Here is an 18,275-nt window from a genome sequence, read left to right on the forward strand (position 1 = left end):
CTAATTTCCTATCTTGCGTGGGCTGGTGTGTGATTCGGGAACGGGCGTCTTTCACATGTTTTTTACTGTCAAGTCTGTTCCCAGCGTTGTTCACAGATTGTTCCGATGTTTCTCTCCATTATTTAGTTGCTATGAAAGGAGCCACACACCACTTCTTTGCAAATGCTATCTCTGCGTGAGGCCTCGTCAGTCTCATGATTGCCTTTCGTCTAAGAATATGCTGGTGTTCGTGATTTGTAAGAAACTCCTCACTGTGCAGGAAACAAGGTTTTTAAGCAGGCTGGCTTCATCCACCGATCTGTAGTTTCAAGCACCTTCCTGTGCATATTTCTGGCGCTTTGTGTCTACGCTCCGTTCCAGTGTCCTCAGGGGTTCCTCAGTTATCTACGCATTTTACGTTTCCAACCGGACCCTTCACAATACGTCCTTTCTTAAGCAATGCTGAGTTACCTGCCGGGCTACCCCACGTGTGTCTGCAGAATACGCCTCAGCCGCTTGCTGTATAGTGCCCGACTTTCCCGTCGTGCGGAGCTGGTGGCGCTGTGAGTCGACGAGAGTGGCCACTAGCAGAAATATTACGCAGATCCTTGGGATGACTGTTAAGCTTTTTATTTGGAAGTTCGCGAGTCACGTCAGAGTGGCCATATACGTTCACTTGGCCCGTTGCACACACACTTCAAAAAGAAAACAAAAATCCTTACTCACCAATAGTAACACAATCGTTTGACTCGCTAATGTTGGCTTTGTGAGGATATTGCGTAGTCAGTTGTGTCCTAAGTTGTCATACCAAATCAGCTATTTACACAAACTTTTGCCTTTGATAAACAGATACAAGAAACGTGCAAATGCATAAAGATAAAAAAAATAAACCGTACATGAGCAACAAAATATCACATTGCACGTGGTGGTAACGTCACAGACATACGTAAAATATGTACAACATGAACATTGAACCAAAACGTGTGAAAATAAAAATAAACCATACACAGTAATATTGTTCATCACACACTTCAAAAAGAAAACAAAAATCCTTACTCACCAATAGTAACACAATCGTTTGACTCGCTAATGTTGGCTTTGTGAGGATATTGCGTAGTCAGTTGTGTCCTAAGTTGTCATACCAAATCAGCTATTTACACAAACTTTTGCCTTTGATAAACAGATACAAGAAACGTGCAAATGCATAAAGATAAAAAAAATAAACCGTACATGAGCAACAAAATATCACATTGCACGTGGTGGTAACGTCACAGACATACGTAAAATATGTACAACATGAACATTGAACCAAAACGTGTGAAAATAAAAATAAACCATACACAGTAATATTGTTCATCACAAAGATATATCTCAGAAAATAAAAATGCTACACACATGCGAGACACATATGTTTAAGACATGTGAAACAAAAATTAACCTTAACAGTTCGTGAACGAACTCTACAAATTGGCACAAGATGGGTGTCAGTTCAGACACGTGGTCATGCAAAACAATACGTTTTTGGTAATATACATTACTGAACTGCCGTGGACCAAGAGTGGGACGGATAACACCTCAATATTTTTACCAACAGTGCACTATGTTCTTCTTCAGCGAATTTGATTGCCCTCAGACAACAAATACAATGGTGAGACTGGTGCCTTTTTTTTGACACAAAACCTATAGTTATTATGTAAATCGTACATTTCACTGATCTTTGGGAGACCTCCTTCTTATTCACTATGTTTCATTGTGAGAGCCACGTTATGGCTCGAGCTTGTACGTAACTTTGGATACTCCTGTAATTTTCACCTACCCTTCAATTTTAGCACACACAGTATTCTTAACACGTTTATACCATGTATCATGCATTATTCTGCAATTACAAAAATGTCTTCCTCACCGACCGTGAGCTGCTTTTAGCGTGTCTCTGTGTGCTGTCAGTGAAATCTCATCAGATACTGGTGCATGTGGGATTCCCGCCATCCACACTTGTGTCATTACGTTCTTATGAGTACGACATAATGAAAAAATGAACACATAATATTAGAATTGAGGACACATGAACAAAAAAAGCCATACGTGGAAATGACAATGCACCAGCCTTAGTTACATTACGGGGGTATTCGGAAAGTGGTCCGATTTGGCGCGCAATGGAAACCCTTGTGAAACTCCGATAGAACTTTGCACAGACGTGTTGGGCAGTGTCTTTAGTGTGCTTGTCGATCGCTTCATGTCGCTCTTTTCAGTTAAGAGCGCAAAACGATCACGTAGAAATGCCTAAAAAAGCGGTGTCTCCCACCAGATATGTGCATTTGTTGCGAGATTTTACCTGAAGCTGTGCAAACCACATAACATAAATGTCATGCGTTTCTTTCTTGAAGACAATTCTCAGCCGCATTCTGCGGGGGCAATGAAGACGCTCCTGCAGCGTTTTCGATGGGAAGTGTTTGATCATCCACAATACAGCCCTGAATTGGCTCCCTCCGTTGTTCATCTCTGCTCACATGAACCGTTGGCTACGAAGACAACATTTTGGCAGAAACAACGAAAGCCAGACCAGCGCAGAGAGTTTGCGGAAAGCATAGGGGCTGCTTTCTGTGATGAGGGTGTTGGGAAGTTTATACAACCCCACGACAATTGTCTAAGTTAGTGCGGCGATCATTTAGGGATGTGGCTGGAAGTTGTGACTATCTGCTGCGAATAAAAAAATTTTTGATTTTAACTGTGGTTTCCAATTTGCGACCGACCGGACCTTACTTTCCGAACGGCTCTAGTATAATCCTCCGCAACGGGTGGCGTTATGTTATCACATGCAGGCTGCTCCTCTCAGCCTCGCGCTGCGCGTTATTTCGAAGCACGGAGGAAACCCATGCTCTCACACTTGCAACCATCGTATCACTTTTCCACTTTCACACCATTAAGGAAACCGTTGAGCGCGGCCGGCCGGAATGGCCGAGCGGTTCTAGGCGCTACAGTCTGGAACCGCGCGACTGCTACGGTCGCAGGTTCGAATCCTGCCTCGGGAATGGATGTGTGTGATGTCCTTAGGTTAGTTAGATTTAAGTAGTTCTAAGTTCTAGGGGACTGATGACCTCCGAAGTTAAGTCCCATAGTGCCAGAGCCATTTGAACCATTTTGAACCGTTGAGCGCGAGACCACAAGAGGTCAATGATGTTTACGGCATTTGACACGCCACGTATGTCTACCGTGCGACCAAGAATTAAACTTCCTGGCAGATTAAAACTGGGCTCGAATATCGGTCCTGTACACGGTTTTAATCTTCCAGGAAGTTTCACATCAGCGCACAGTCCGCTGCAGAGTGAAATTTGATTCTGAAACCACAATACTGGTAGCTAATTGAAAAAAGTGTGTGAGACTGGAGGTATCCAGTGGTGAACATACCATGAGGTTACGGAGAGTAGATGAACTGCTTAGTCGACGAGTAACTCACAACAGTGCTACAGTGCTGGTGGTGTGGATACAAAGCAGAGCAACTGGAACCATAAACAAAGCAAACATTGCGTTATATCTACAACAGTTGCTGAAGTTGACATTTCGTCGGAAAGGAATCTAAGGAATTTCGCAAAGTGAGCTAGAAGTGGTAGCTGAAATACTAGCGTTTCTGCAAGATGAGTCAGTGGATGTTGCAGACAATGTACATGAGTAGTACAATGATGACGATACGTGTTTTTCAAGTGAAAGAGGTACTAAAACAGGTGTCGAGCCAAGTAGTTCATCATCCTTGTCGGACAGAGAGCCAAAAAAATCCTGTCGCGTGCGGAGCATAGTAAAGCGGGTATTAAACAAAATTACGTACGTGGATGATCATTCACGGCATCAATGGATTTCTAATAAATTCATAGTAATATGATCATACAGAGCATAAGAAAAACTACGGATATTCAAGGGAGGACAAGGCACACTTGTTACAAACACTGGTATTTGCGAGTTTCAACGATGCTCGATACAGTTTACACGGTTTGCATGATAGTGACCTACTGCGTTATGCACGTCAAACTGCGCATGACGTAGATTACAGTGCTTTCAAGGGAACCAATGTATGGTTGCGTAACTTCAAACTGTGCTACAGGATTTGGAAGACGTATGATAACGAAATATCAAACAAAGCGTCAACTTAACGATGCACAGAAAAATCAGGAATCAGTCGGAAAATTCTTTGACGATGTAAAGAAACGTATCCCATCGTTCAATAAGGAATTACTTTACAACTTCGGTTAATCGGGATTTGACGAGGAAATGCGAATGAAAGGAACCTTGAGAATTAGAGGTACCAATAGACTTGTGTAGTATCAACTGACATCAATGCCTTAACGCATTCATGTGTGATTGTACCGACTGTTAATCTAGATGGCAAATTGGCTGAAAAGTCATTTATTTCGCAGCGAGATGTTGGAGGTGCTCTGTTACCTACGATTATTTCTCATGTGCGTGATCGTGCAATGCTGTAGGGAATATTTACGTCACAGCAGGCAAGAGTAGGAAAATAAGCGTAAGAGAACTACAATTACGGTGTGAACACTTCTTTTGGCCAATAGCTGGTCAAATTCCTGTCCTGCGTATCAAAATCGTACTCCTTTAGAGCAAATTATCCCTTCTGAAAAGTGTGTAACATTGCACTTCATACCACTTGAAGCTACTGGATAAATTCAGTCTCTAGATGTTTTTCTGTCGCTATAAAACACATTATTACACTATCTGCAGCTAAGCTTTAAGGGATAGCCCGTTTCATGACAAACTCCACCACACATTGCATACTGTCACATCCCGTCAGTTCTCATAAACTTATTACACCAATATCATTCTATATGCATACATGCATACTTTAAGTGCGAATACCTAGCTGAACGCCCTGCACAGTTTGTAGCTCCCAAGGATTTCGCCTTCGATCTTGACGGTGCGAAACATTGTGATCGCTTTGGAGCCAGTTTTCATTCGGTGTTCCTGGTGGAAATTAATGTTTTCCTTTGAAATTTGTTGACTGTCGACAATGTCCGTTTTGTGAAGTGTAGTACATACATCCCATAGGATGTTGATCTCTGCACCTCCGGGACACTCATTTTCGGCTGCCCTCTTGATGCACGTGGTGACTCATTAGCAGCTAACATTTTTCCTGTTGTAATTGTTAACCTAACACCTTCAAATGAGTCTTACTGGAGATAATACCTGCGACATCACACTCAAGGGATTCCTTGCAACAGTCCCACAGTCCAACTACATACAAAAATGACAATCTAAGCACGATAAATATACTAATTACTGTAACAGAAAATATGTTCACAGAGAACAAGGTGTTGGCAACTGTTGTCTACAACTGTCTACACCATTATCGGCATACGCAGCTCTATCTCCGAACCACATTATGTTCTCAGATCGTGCTCGATAAATACAGCAACCTCGTTTTCGTCGTCATAACTAGCATAAGCACCGATGTTGTTTGCAGTCCCTCTACTTTCGAATGAAACGTCATCAATTTTTCTAGCCACTTTACCGCATGGAAACAACTGTGGTCCTCCGAAGACGGTCTGTCTTTCGCAGATTTTTTGACCGCGGACGAAACAACACTATATTCTACTGCTGGCGAGTGGGCGTGTATTGTACTGCACTTTCATGGCGCACCTCACCGTGCTTCACAGCCACTCTGCAATTTACGTCGCATTCTCCGCTCCACCTGAGCTTCCCAGTTGCTGTTGGGGCGTCACTTTCAGCCTTTGCCATTGTCTCGGCGGGCCTGTCACGGCATCTGGTTGTGGTCTCTTCCTGCATATTATTATATTCCTTTTGGAGCATGTCTCCCGTACTCGCATGGACGGCGTGTGGTGTCACGAAGCGTATTCGTTAACAGCCTCTGGCCCTCTAAATCCTAAAAGTACATATGCGAGGGTCTGTAACACCAAACTAGTCGCTTCAAGTCCGTCAGATTCTTTTTAGTGGGTTTTGTGAGTGGAATTATCATCACTACTTGAGGACGGCAAACCGACTTCTCTGGAACCCGTGTTCCCTCTCATAAATCATCTTTTACCTCCCGTGTCCCATCTATGAAAAATACGTTACTAAATTAATTGGGCCCTCAGGGTTCTCTACACCCCATACGATCAGATCTTTGAACAGAGTGACCACAGTTTTAGGGTCCAGTCCATGATCAGCGCTCTACTCGAGAGTATTTCACAACCGATTTTAAAATCCAGTGACAAAGCACGATGACAACTGCATTCTTCTGGAAGCCACATCTACCGTCGCCCAGCGACATTAAGACCTGCATTTATACCTTCTTCCTTCTTAACCCAAAAGCGGGAATTAGTGAGTTTCCTTTTACGGGTATCTCAGCTAATTTACTGCCCCTTCCATCAGTTTTGCATTGAAAGACGCGGAAAGTGGTGTCACTTCCTACCCAGAATCCAAACATGCTCTCGCCTTAACTTCTTCCACGCGGTTATCACAGTGAGAGGCACTGTTTCTGCGCCTCTGTGAGTCATCACAGTACTGTTCAATGTCGTCTTGCGCCTATGACTGCCAGTACCGCACATTGCGTATATCTCCCTTCCTTACTGAGACGTCCTTTTCATTTTGCGACGCTAACACGTAATTCACGTTGCCTTTCTGTCCGACGCTTCGATCCTGCCTTGTTCTCCACTGTGTGGACCACCGAGTCTGTAACATTCTCACCTATTTCCTTCATCTCTCCTTCGTCTGTTAGTGTCCCATTTCTGCCTGTCATTGGGCTGTAGAAACACGCATATGTTATCTACCCTCATTGCTCTAGCGTGTTCCATCTTATGTCTCTCGTCCTCTTCGACGTCGTCCAAATACCTAAAAAATCTAGGAAATCTTCTCTCGACAGTGCCCCGACGAGTGTCCGTTGTACATGAGCAGAAAAATTTGAGCGCATCACTCTAGACAATTCCGTATGCCGTTTTGTGGTCCAAGTATCCCGCCAGAATGACGAAATGAGCCGCCTATGTTGCCGTCGAGAGGCGTAACTGTGGCACATACTGTCCCCGATATGTGCTCATCTTTGCAAATGCCTGTGCGGTCAGTTTTTTAGTACATTCCAGAAACCTGGTGCAGAAATTCTTGTAACTACTGTTCTCGCAAATTATTACGTCAAACCAGGCAACCTCCTCCTGCTCGAGACTATGCCGTGCAAGAAGTAAAGCATTACATTCCGCTACTCCTTTCGCACGCACAGTGAGTCTAAATTCTTTAGGTATATGATTGGTTCCATACTGGACGTCATATGCGTCATATGCGGCTTCCAAATTCGTTGGTATGACTTGCATTACAAGGGCATTACCTTGTCGTATTGCCGACATTTCTTGCTCGAGAACTGACCCTTTTGCTTGTGTTTCCTTGGACTATTTACTTTCCTCATGTATACGCACGGAGACATCAGTCACCTTCGTGCTTACTCACGTTTCTAGGTTGTCTTCCTTTGTTTCGTATGCCTGTCTCACCTCATCCAGGCGGTTCTGAGCACCGTCCATATGTTTTTTTGTTTTGGTAACTAATTTGGGCCTAACATCAGCGATCTCCCATCAATCTTCGTATTGGAAAGTTTTGGCTCAGCTTCCTGTTCTGCGCTCATAGGCAGCAACCGAGCCTGCTACACGTGGCGCTCGGGGACCACAGCACAGCTATGACACCTGAGAATGGACTTATAACAATCTGAAACCGTTCGTGTGAAAATCAAGTAATTTGCAACTGAAGCGGTATTTTCAACCTCTGCTTTTCAAATTATGTTTTATGCTCCTCCGTCATGTCGGTTAACTGAGATATGTGGGTGTCTAATATCGCGAGAATTCGATCCAGTGGACCATACGTATCCGTCACAGACGTTTCTTGTGTTTCCTCGGTCATCGCCGACTTTCCTCAATTGGTCTGTCGGTTTCTAACATGTTCTGATTTTGGGTACTTCCCACAGATGTGTCTACCGTTCAGTCACTCACATCATAAATCTCCTTCATTTGCCTTTCGGTTTCAGTAGCATTCAATCTCCCAACCTCAGCTGCATAGAATGCATGACCACAGACAAAAACTATTACGCTATTACGCAGGACAAATTAGCACAGACAGTTCGACGTTGATAGCAACGCTGGTAGCAGCAAACAGAGCAGTGGAAACGTGAAATAGAATATTCGCAACAATGGACTACACGTTCTGAAACCGCACGAAATAAAGAGAAGACTGTGGGAACCAAAACTAAACACACTAGCTACGGCTATGCCTACTTCATTCAGCGCATTTGGATCACATTCAGCCCACACAAAAGCACCATCTATGCTCCTGGCTTCAGACACAAAGAGGAAAGCACATTCTAATAAATGAATGGGGAGTCAGTCCTTCCTGAGTCGTATCTGAAAAGTTAAAAGTTCTCACAGTACCAAAAACGTAAGAATGAAATCGAATCGAAGTCCTATCTTGAACAGCAAAATATGACGAATCGCTCAAAAGTCTCTGTGATATCACATAACATGCAAATTTCTAATGAGACGGTTTTACGCTTGGCTCCAGGAATGTAGTAAATCGAAAATTCTTTGATAACATGCATAAAATAACATGTAGATTACCAATAGTGCCCCACATTGGGCGCCAATAATTAAGTGACATCAATAACTAACTGAAATCATAAAGCAAAAGGTCACGTGATTAAGAGATTGATAAGCGAACGGAACAGATTGTTTAGCTGAATAAAATGAGAAGGCAAAAAAAAAAAAAAAATTAAGAATGTCAGGGCCGATTTGGCTGGGCGCGGACGTGACTCAGTTATTAAGAGGAAGGAGAAGGGGAACGAATCATCTCACCATTCTTCTCAGTCATCCGTCGTGCGGTGGCGGTGGCGGCAGATGCTGGGTCGGTACGGCCTGTCGCCTCGTAGCGGCGGTCCCGAGTTGGCAGTTGTTGTCGCAGCGCGCGGCCTTAAGGCGAGGCACAGGTCGAGCTCTGCGCTGGTGTCGGGAGGCTGATGTAAGCGATGGATGGAAGAGCGTCCTTGTCCTCTTGCTTTCACGGTGCCTTCCTAACTCCTCATCAGTATCTAAGTTCACCAACTCGTTGATTTTTTTCTCCCCTCGGCGTTGTCAATGGCGGACTAAATCTGTAGCGCCGCAAATTGACTGATCGCCGCGCCATGACCACGCTTCATAGTGCAGGATTGAAATGTTCTATCTTGCATGGGCTCGTGTGTGCGACTCGGGAGTCGGCGTCTTTCTCAGGATTTCACTGCCAAGGCTGTTCCCAGCGTTGGTCGCATATTATTCCGACGTTTTTCTGCATTTCTTAGATGCTGTGAAAGCAGCCTCGCAACACTTCTTTGTAACGGTTATCTATGCGTGAGGCCTGGACAGCAGCCGCACAAAACTTCTTTGTAACGGCTATCTATGCATGAAGCCTGGACAGTGCTATGTTTCTGTTTTGTCTAAGAATATGCCGGTGCTCGTGATTTATAAGCTACCTCGTTACTAAAGAACAAGCTCACTTCTTAGACTGTTCTTTAGTTAGATTCTTGGCGATTTCTGTCTACGCTCCACTCCTGTGTCTGCAGGGGTCCCTCAGTTACCTGCACGTTTAGCATTATGCGCCAGGCTCTTCGCAAGGTGGCCGTTCTTAAGCGAGGCTAGGGCATCTGCCAGGCGACCCTATGTGTGTTTGCAGAATTTATGAATGACAATTACTGGAAAGCCTCAGCTGCCGATAGGTGTTGTTTATATACCTCGATGGGGTCAGCTGAAAATGTATGCCCCGACCGGGACTCAAACCAGGGATCTCCTACTTACGGCGCAGACACTCTATCCATCTGAGCCACCGAGGACACGGATGAATAGCGCGACTGCTGGGACTTATCCCTCGCACGCTTCCCGTGAGACCCACATTCCCAACCGTCCACAATCTACATCCACTCATTACTCGCGCGAGTAATGACTGGATGGGGAAATATCTGTTAGGTACATTACGTATGTAGATTGTGGACAGTTGGGAATGTGGGTCTCATGGGAAGCGTGCAAGGGATAAGTCCCAGCAGTCGCGCTATTCATCCGTGTCCTCGGTAGCTCAGATGGAATAGCCGGCACGGTAGCTCAACGTGTTCGGTCAGAGGGTTAGCTGCCCTCTGTACTAAAAAAAACTGAGTTAATGGATCAACGACGGAAAAAAAGATGGATAGAGCGTCTGCCACGTAAGCAGGAGATCCCGGGTTCGAGTCCCGTTGGGGGCACACATTTTCAGCTGTCCCCATCCAGGTATATTAACAACACCTGTCGGCAGCTGTGGGGTTTCAAGCAATTATCATTTATTTTAGAGAAGCTGCACGGTCATCAATGGTATCAGTTCTTTCGAGAACAGTTACTATCTTCATATATATTTGTAGACTTCGCCTCTGGCGCTCGCTCTGTGGGATCAAATTTTCCTCTCGTGGTAAGCTGCTGACTCTGTGATTCGGCGAAAGTGGCTACCAGCGGAGGTATTACAATAGACAGGTCAGTCTTCCCATTGTGCACTAATCGTCAGTTTTAAATCCACGTTGACTCAAAGAAGTGGGCAAAAATAATGCGTGCTTGCTTACATTTGGTATAACTGGGCATACGTCTGTGGAACCTCTTCTCCTGATGGCCGGACAGCGGTTTGTGGCGTTGTCATCTTGATACTGTTTGATCCTTTATGTGTTGTATCGATGAAGTTCTCTTCCAAACTTTTTTTCAAATGCTACAGAGAAAGAAGTGTATGGCTACATCTGAGGAAAAAAACTGAAACTATAAACGATAAACTTCCTACAAACATCGGGCAATCGCCATGCTCTCCGCTATAACTTGGCGAAAACTGCACCTCGGTGTATCCATACATTGTGAATATATTTGAGGTGGCCTGTCTTAGCTGCCTTACCATCTATGTTTTTGAAACAGTACTGTACAAACAATGCTAGATATCTTGTTAATTTTGCATATTTGCAAATGGAAAAAACGTAGGTCACCTTACATGTTGTACATTTCACCATCCCTCCACGCTCTGCTGTCTACAACGAACTTCATTCACTTTGCTAGAGAACTGTGGTGGCATATGCGTTGCAAAGATCTAGTTACGAAGTTGATTTCGTCTTGCATCATTTGATAATGTAACTACTGTAGCTTTTGATAAAGGACTACCGCCGTGCCGATACACTGTAAATGGTACGACATGCGCTCGTGTTGCTCTTGTCAAGAGTGGATACTGTTCCATTTTGCTTACCTTTAACGTCTATACTGAAATTCCATATCTACACTTCGAAGACGAATAAGATATGAACGTATGGAAACGCCGAAATTAAAAATGATAACGTACATTGTCTCAAGAAAATGTTTATCTCATTGCTATGTAGCACCTCCTTTAACAGTCTCTTGTGGACCTGCTGGTCATAACTGTCTGTTGCACATAATTGTCTGTTACACGTTACTGTTGCTTCAGTTGTTTGCGTTTCTGTGCACTGCAGTTCGTCAACCTTCGAATAGTGATTCTTCACAAGTGCAGAGTCACATGGATAACTGACCTTTAAGGATGGTAGAGCACATGAATCTCCATGTTTTAAAATAATTTTAAATCCATCTGAACCGTACGAGATGGGATACTTTCCTTGTGTTTCACATTATTGTTCACCAGCCTATTGGTATTAATTACGGAATCCAAGATCAGGTAGTCATAGCTTCTCCCTTTCTTTCAACTTACTTCGCAACAGAACATACAAATTGATTCTGGTGTAAGAAGTGTCACACCAAACAAGTACGTACGCCTTAGGAGAAATTTGTAAACTCATTGTTATCGGGTTACGATAAATGCCGCAAATGTTATAACATACGAAACTTTGCACACCCAAAAACGTTGTGGGTTTCGGAAGTCCAATGTGTGGGGGTAAAGCAACAAACAAATTATACCTAAAAGTTTACTCAGCGAAACCGTTCACCTCAAATATTTCCTGACGGTGATGTCATAATACTGTTTTCATCCAAATGGACTGTGGAAAAACCTCACTAAATAAAGTACAATCCCCTTTCATAGCTGTGTTAATTACAGAGATATGGGTATCAGCTTCACTATTTCAAATGGAACTATAGTAATATCGTAATTCGAAAAGAGACGAACATAGCGGCGTTTCACTCTTCAAAATTCGTGTTTACATGAAAAATGTTCCTATTATAGCACAAAAAAGGCGAATGTGTCCTGGATACAATTAGGGATGTAAAAGAGGGGAACTAACTTTTTAACTTGTCTGGGATCTTAAAAGACACTCGGATTAAAGCATTTCCGCTTTTTTGCTTGTAAGTATTAGTACCCATGCTATGTAATTTACTGCGTAGTGTCAAGTGAAGTAACATGGAATATGATATCATGTCGTATAACATGACTCATGCCGTTATGTCATCTAACATGGCATTTGTCATGTCATGTAACACGACAGAATGTGTCAGTAAGGTTTAGTATACATGCATCACTACTCTAGCATTCTTCCTATTGAAGATGCATCCCAGTGTCCAGGAGCACATTCGTTTGTGTCTATTTGTTCTTACACCCCTCACCATACATGTTACAGAGGGTGAGCTTGGGAGAGAAATGACCACTTCGCGGAAAATATCCCTCCCCCCCTCCGAAAGAAAAAAAAATCTTTCAGCGTCCCTCTTAGGTTTCGATCCACCCCCATAAATTTTATCCCGCTTGAGAAACGTTTTTAGTTATTACATGTATGCTATTCAGTCATATAATTTTACATATTGCTTACAGCGGCCGGCGAATCTTTTGGATTTTGGGTACAGGATCTGGGGCTATACCCTGTAAATTACGAGATACAGGTGTGCCAAAACCTTGCAGCTAAGAGAGCTCACTTTGGTAAGGAAGTAGGGTTAACTCGTGAAAAAGCACGAATATGTCAAGAAGTTTTGATTTAAATGTCTCTGAAGCTGTCAAATGAGTCGAATAGCTAGTTTCCTTTTTTACATCCCTGACTTTCCTCAGGACATAACTCATCTTTTTTCTGCTATTATAGGAGCATTTTTCATTCAAGTTCCCACCTTTTACTCTACACATAATTTTGACATTGCACCGCCACAGGTTGGCAACTGATGTAGATTTTTTTTCTGACTCGTACGACGAATGATTAAGTAAAGCTTTTTTATTGTCTTTTGGACCATCTCATAAAGCTTTCATGAAACAATAGGACTACCATTAATTACATGTAATTGTCTAGGTTTTTGCAAAATTTTAACCAATTCGCACAAACCTAAAAAAAAGAAATGGCGAGCGTAAAAAACCTCACAAAAAACGTTGTTTTACACGTAAATTCCGAATGAAGGTAGATTTATGAAAGCGAGCTTTCAATTTTATCGTAAGAGCGCTTATTTTTAGCTGGTTCACTCTAAACAGATTCTGCGCATTCAGTTCACGCAAGAACGATTTTTTTGTGCTACACTTTGTAAGGGGTCCGCAGGCCCTTACTACTAGGTTTGCACTCACACAGGTCGACAGGGCAACTATCGATTAGTGTGTCGGGTCGCGAGAGCGAGAGTTGAGTCAAGTCAGTGCGTGTTGTAGGTTCCCGCGAGGCGGGCAGAGCTGAGCAGAAGCCAGCAATTGATAGAAATTACCGACAAAGGGAGTTGGCCATCGCCGCGGTTCAACCCCTTTGTGTTAGTATTGTACGGGAAAGTGAGAAAGTATAATTAACAGAGTGATTCAGTGATATTTATGTGCCGTTATTGAGATTCCGCGTCTACCGCGCCGGCATTATTTGGATTACAGTGTTGGATTACAGTGATTGTATGTTGCGTGTGACGATTATGAATAGCGAGGAAGCCTGTGCTGAGATTAGCCGTTGTTAACAGTGTATTGACGAAGGCAGTGGCTGTCTCCTTATCTTTGTGGTTTTTGATAAGAATATAGGTTTTGTTTAGCGAAGCTGTGTTTGTTGTTCTTCTTGCCACCAAACAGTACATTATTAAAGTATTTGCGAAGGACAAAATGGAATGTAACAACTCCGTAGCAGTCCAATCCGATTGCCAGCCCCATTAGGCACACAGTCACATTAATTAATATCTATTTGGGCTGCTAATCAGATCCCGATCGAGCGGGATAAGTCAGTAGAATAAACTGGAGTGTTACAACTTGGTTTGAGTTTAAACTATGGTATCTCGACAACGGATGAAAATTACTGGATTTAAAAAATCGTATTGGCTTTCTTCATTTATGTTCTTTAGTTTGAACCGATAATGCCGTAATCACTTTTCCTTCGTGAGGAACCACAGTCATAAAGAATTTTCTAAAAGAAATTCCCGCCATTTGACAGATAATTGTTCATTTATTTTACACACTCGTGATTTAGGCTTTTGGAGCCATTCTCAAGTGCAAGTTGAAATGTTAAAATATGTCTGACCTGTCTGTGACGATGACACGTCGCAGACATGTTAGCCATATTTTAACATTTCAACATGCAGTTGAGAATACCGAGCGGGGTGGCGCAGTGGTTAGACACTGGACTCGCATTCGGGAGGACGACGGTTCAATCCCACGTCCGGCCATCCTGATTCAGGTTTTCCGTGATTTCCCTATATCGCTCCAGGCAAATGCCGGGATGGTTCCTTTGAAAGGGCACGGCCGACTTCCTTCCCCGTCCTTCCCTAATCCAATGACCGATGACCTCGCTGTCTGGTCTCCCTCCCCAAACCAACCAACCAACCAGTTGAGAATGGCTCCAAAAAGCCGAAATAATAATAATTCATTTCATTCATTCATATCATTTTTGCCCTTATTGACAGTGTTTGAACTCAAATATTTCATGGTGACACAATTTTCACTTCTTTCCTTTCTTCCTTTTCTCTTCCCAAAATCTCTTCATCCTTTGACTATGCTCTTGTTTCCTTTGTTCTGTCCACAATGCTCCCGTCTTCCTCTTCTCATTTACCATAAATTTTGCGTTCCTAATTTAGTTCCTGAATTCCTTTCCGTCTTTTATCATTTGTTTGTTTATCCCCAGCTACCTTATGTCTTCCTCTATTTCATGATACCAAATTGTTTTAAGGCTTGAATAATAATAATAATAATAATAATAACAAAAGGTAATGCCTTCACGCCCTGCCCAGTAACGTTCAAAGAGCAGAACCATAAGCGAGTAGGGACCCAGGTACCAATACTGGTGTTACAACAGTTTTTTTGAGTCGCCAGTCTTATGACTGGTTTCAAGAGGCCCGCCACGAGTTCTACTCGTGTGCCAACTTTCTCATCTCAGAGTAGCACTTTCAACTCACGTCCTCAGTTATTTGCTCGCTGTATCCAAACCTCTGTCTTCCTCTACAGTTTTATCTCTCTGTAGGTCCCTCTGGTACCATGGAAGCTATTCCCTGATGTGATAAAAAGATATACTGTCATCCTGTTGCTTCTTCTAGTCAGTTTTTTCCATACATTCCTTTCCTCACCGATTCTGTGCTGAAACTCCTCATTTCATACCTTATCAGCCCCCTAATTTTCAAGGATCTCAAATGCTTCGATTCCTTTCTTTTCCAATTTCCACACAGTCCCTGTTTCACTACCATACAGTAGCGTGCTACAAACGTACATTCTGAGAAATTTCTTCCTCAAATTAAGATCTATGTTTGATACTAGTAAACTTCTCTTGACCAGGGATTCCCTTTTTATCACTGATAGTCTGCTTTTTATGTCCTCCTTGCTCCGTCTGTCATCGGTTATTTTGCTGCCTGGGTAGCAGAATTCCTTAACTTCATCTACTTCGTGATCACTAATTCTGATGTTAAGTTTCTCGCTGTTTACATGTCTGCTACTTCTCATTAGTCCTTCTTCGATTTATTTTAAATCCATATTCTCTACTCAACAGCTGGCCGGTGTGGCCGAGCGGTTCTAGGCGCTACAGTTTGGAACCGCGCGACCGCTACCTCGGGCATGGATGTGTGTGATGTCCTTAGGTTAGTTAGGTTTAAGTAGTTCAAAGTTCTAGGGGACTGATGACCTCAGATGTTAAGTCCCGTAGTGCACAGAGCCATCTACTCAACTCACTGATTATTGCATTAACGGATCCTGCACCCCGTCTTCGTTTTCACTGGCGAAAGAAATATAATCAGCGAATCCTATTATTCTTACCCTTTCACCATTAATTTAAATCTCACTCACGAATCTTTTTTTGTTTCCGTCAGTGATTCTTCTCGTTGTAGATTGAACAGTAGGGGCGAAACATTGTGTCCCTGTCTTACATCCGTTTTAATTCGTACATTTCGTACGTAGTCTTCACTCTTATTGTTACCTGTTGGTTCTTGTACATACCATTAGTTATCTGTCTTTCCCTATAGATTACCTCTGTTTTTCCTAGGATTTCGAACATCTTGCAACATTTTATTTTGTCGAACGCTTTTTTCAGATCGACAAACCCTATGAATGTGTTTTGGTTTTTCTTCAGTCTTGCTTCTATTGTCAACCGCAACGTTCGAACTGTCTCTATGGTGTCTTACCATTCCTAAAGCCAAACTGATCGTAATCTAACAGATCCTCAATTTTCTTTTCTATTCTTCAGTGTAGTATTTTTATCAGCAACTTGGCTGATTGTGCGATAAATCTCGCTCTTGCAATCTTGGGAATTGTGTGGATCATATTTTTTTCCGAAAATCTGATGGTATATCGCCAGTCGCATGCATTCTACACACCAACTTGAAGAATCGATTTGTTGCCACATGCATCTACGTATTTCAAGCGTTATTTCATCTGGGATAGCTGTTAGCACATCGGTAAGAAATTCTGAGTATCTCTTACCTTTTACAGCTTTTTCAACGAAGTAAGAACCAATCACTCACGTAGTTTTCAATAACCCCCAGTGCCTCTGTCTGCATCAGCCTGAGCGGATTGTTAGAGACCATACAATGAATATGACTACATTCAACTGTCCATGACTTATAAAGGTAGCATCTCCTAAACAGAGAATTCTTTGAAGAAAGAATATATTTTTCCGATGTCAAATCACAAGTGAACGACAGAATTCCATGCATTTACTGCAATCTGCAGTCTGCTGCTGAAGTGGTCAGTGGTACGAAAAGACGTTGTCTGCACGTAAAACGATAGATAGACTTATTCCAGACGCACTCACTGTTATACTGGAGCTAATGTGCGGATTATGAGCAACAGCAAGCAGACCGCCTTTTCCGTTTGCTCTGATAGTTGCAAGTTTGCTCCTCATCCTCCGATCTGCTGGGATATTATTGTGCGCTGTTGCGTATGCAATCTCTGTAAGAAAGTGGCATATTCGGCTTCTTTCAGTTTCTCAAAGACTTTTTTTTTTCTTTTTTCAAACTAACCAGCATTCGACCCATGTGAGCTACATAATGGAAGCTATTTTTCTCCTTGCCCGTGTAACGTGTTTCCTTATTTGGGTATGAAATCACGAGATTCCGCATAAACAGCAATACTTTTCACCTTCAGAGCAAATAAATCCGAAGTTCTATGTTTGTGGCAACCAAATGTAAGTGTTAGAAATGGAAAAAAGGCAGTAAACCGTTTATAGTTTCAAAGGAAATCATAATAATTAAGGGGTCCAGTGGAAAAAGGGGCACTTGCCACCTGCGCAGTGATTGTGTGATTTTGGTACAGGAAGACAGCCGATGCCATCTAGTATCGTAGATGGGAACTTCTAGGACAGTGGCATGTCTCGTTCTTTTAAAGAGAGAGCATATTATATTTGCTGTTATTCGGGACTGATTCACTCCCAGTGGAAAAGAGGCCCATGCCCATAGTATCTCTTTGTCTTAAGAGTCGATTCGTCTCATTGGTTGACTTGGTTTCGGAAAGTCAATCAGAAAGCGTTTTTCAAACATTTTCATATGTTTCCAAGATGGCGGCAATAGGTGTTGCTATTAATGATACCTACGAAGAAAATGCAACGGTAAAATTAAAAAAAAAAAACAATGGAAAGGAATATAAATCCCGAAAGAAATAGTTTGTGAGCGAGAAAGTGTTTCGTAGCGCCAGTGATCCATGCTGCAAAATTAGTTCCTGCAAATACTCAACACTGAATGAATAACAGAAGGAGGTGATATATATTGAATTTTATCGGTTGGGGGATTATAATAAGCAAAATGCTTATTTATTTGGATTATTGGGGCCTAATACGTGCAAGAAAGTGTATCCAAAGAAGAGGAAGGTTCCAACAATAGGCCAGAGGAAGGTTTCTTTCAGGTATTTCATTCGTGACACTCTAGTTACTGAGGCTGAAGTGTGTACGACTGCGTTTTTAGCTGTTCATGCCATTTATGATAAACGTTTGTGGA

This window comes from Schistocerca piceifrons, chromosome 6, assembly GCF_021461385.2.
Source record: "Schistocerca piceifrons isolate TAMUIC-IGC-003096 chromosome 6, iqSchPice1.1, whole genome shotgun sequence".
Lineage (NCBI taxonomy): Eukaryota > Metazoa > Arthropoda > Insecta > Orthoptera > Acrididae > Schistocerca > Schistocerca piceifrons.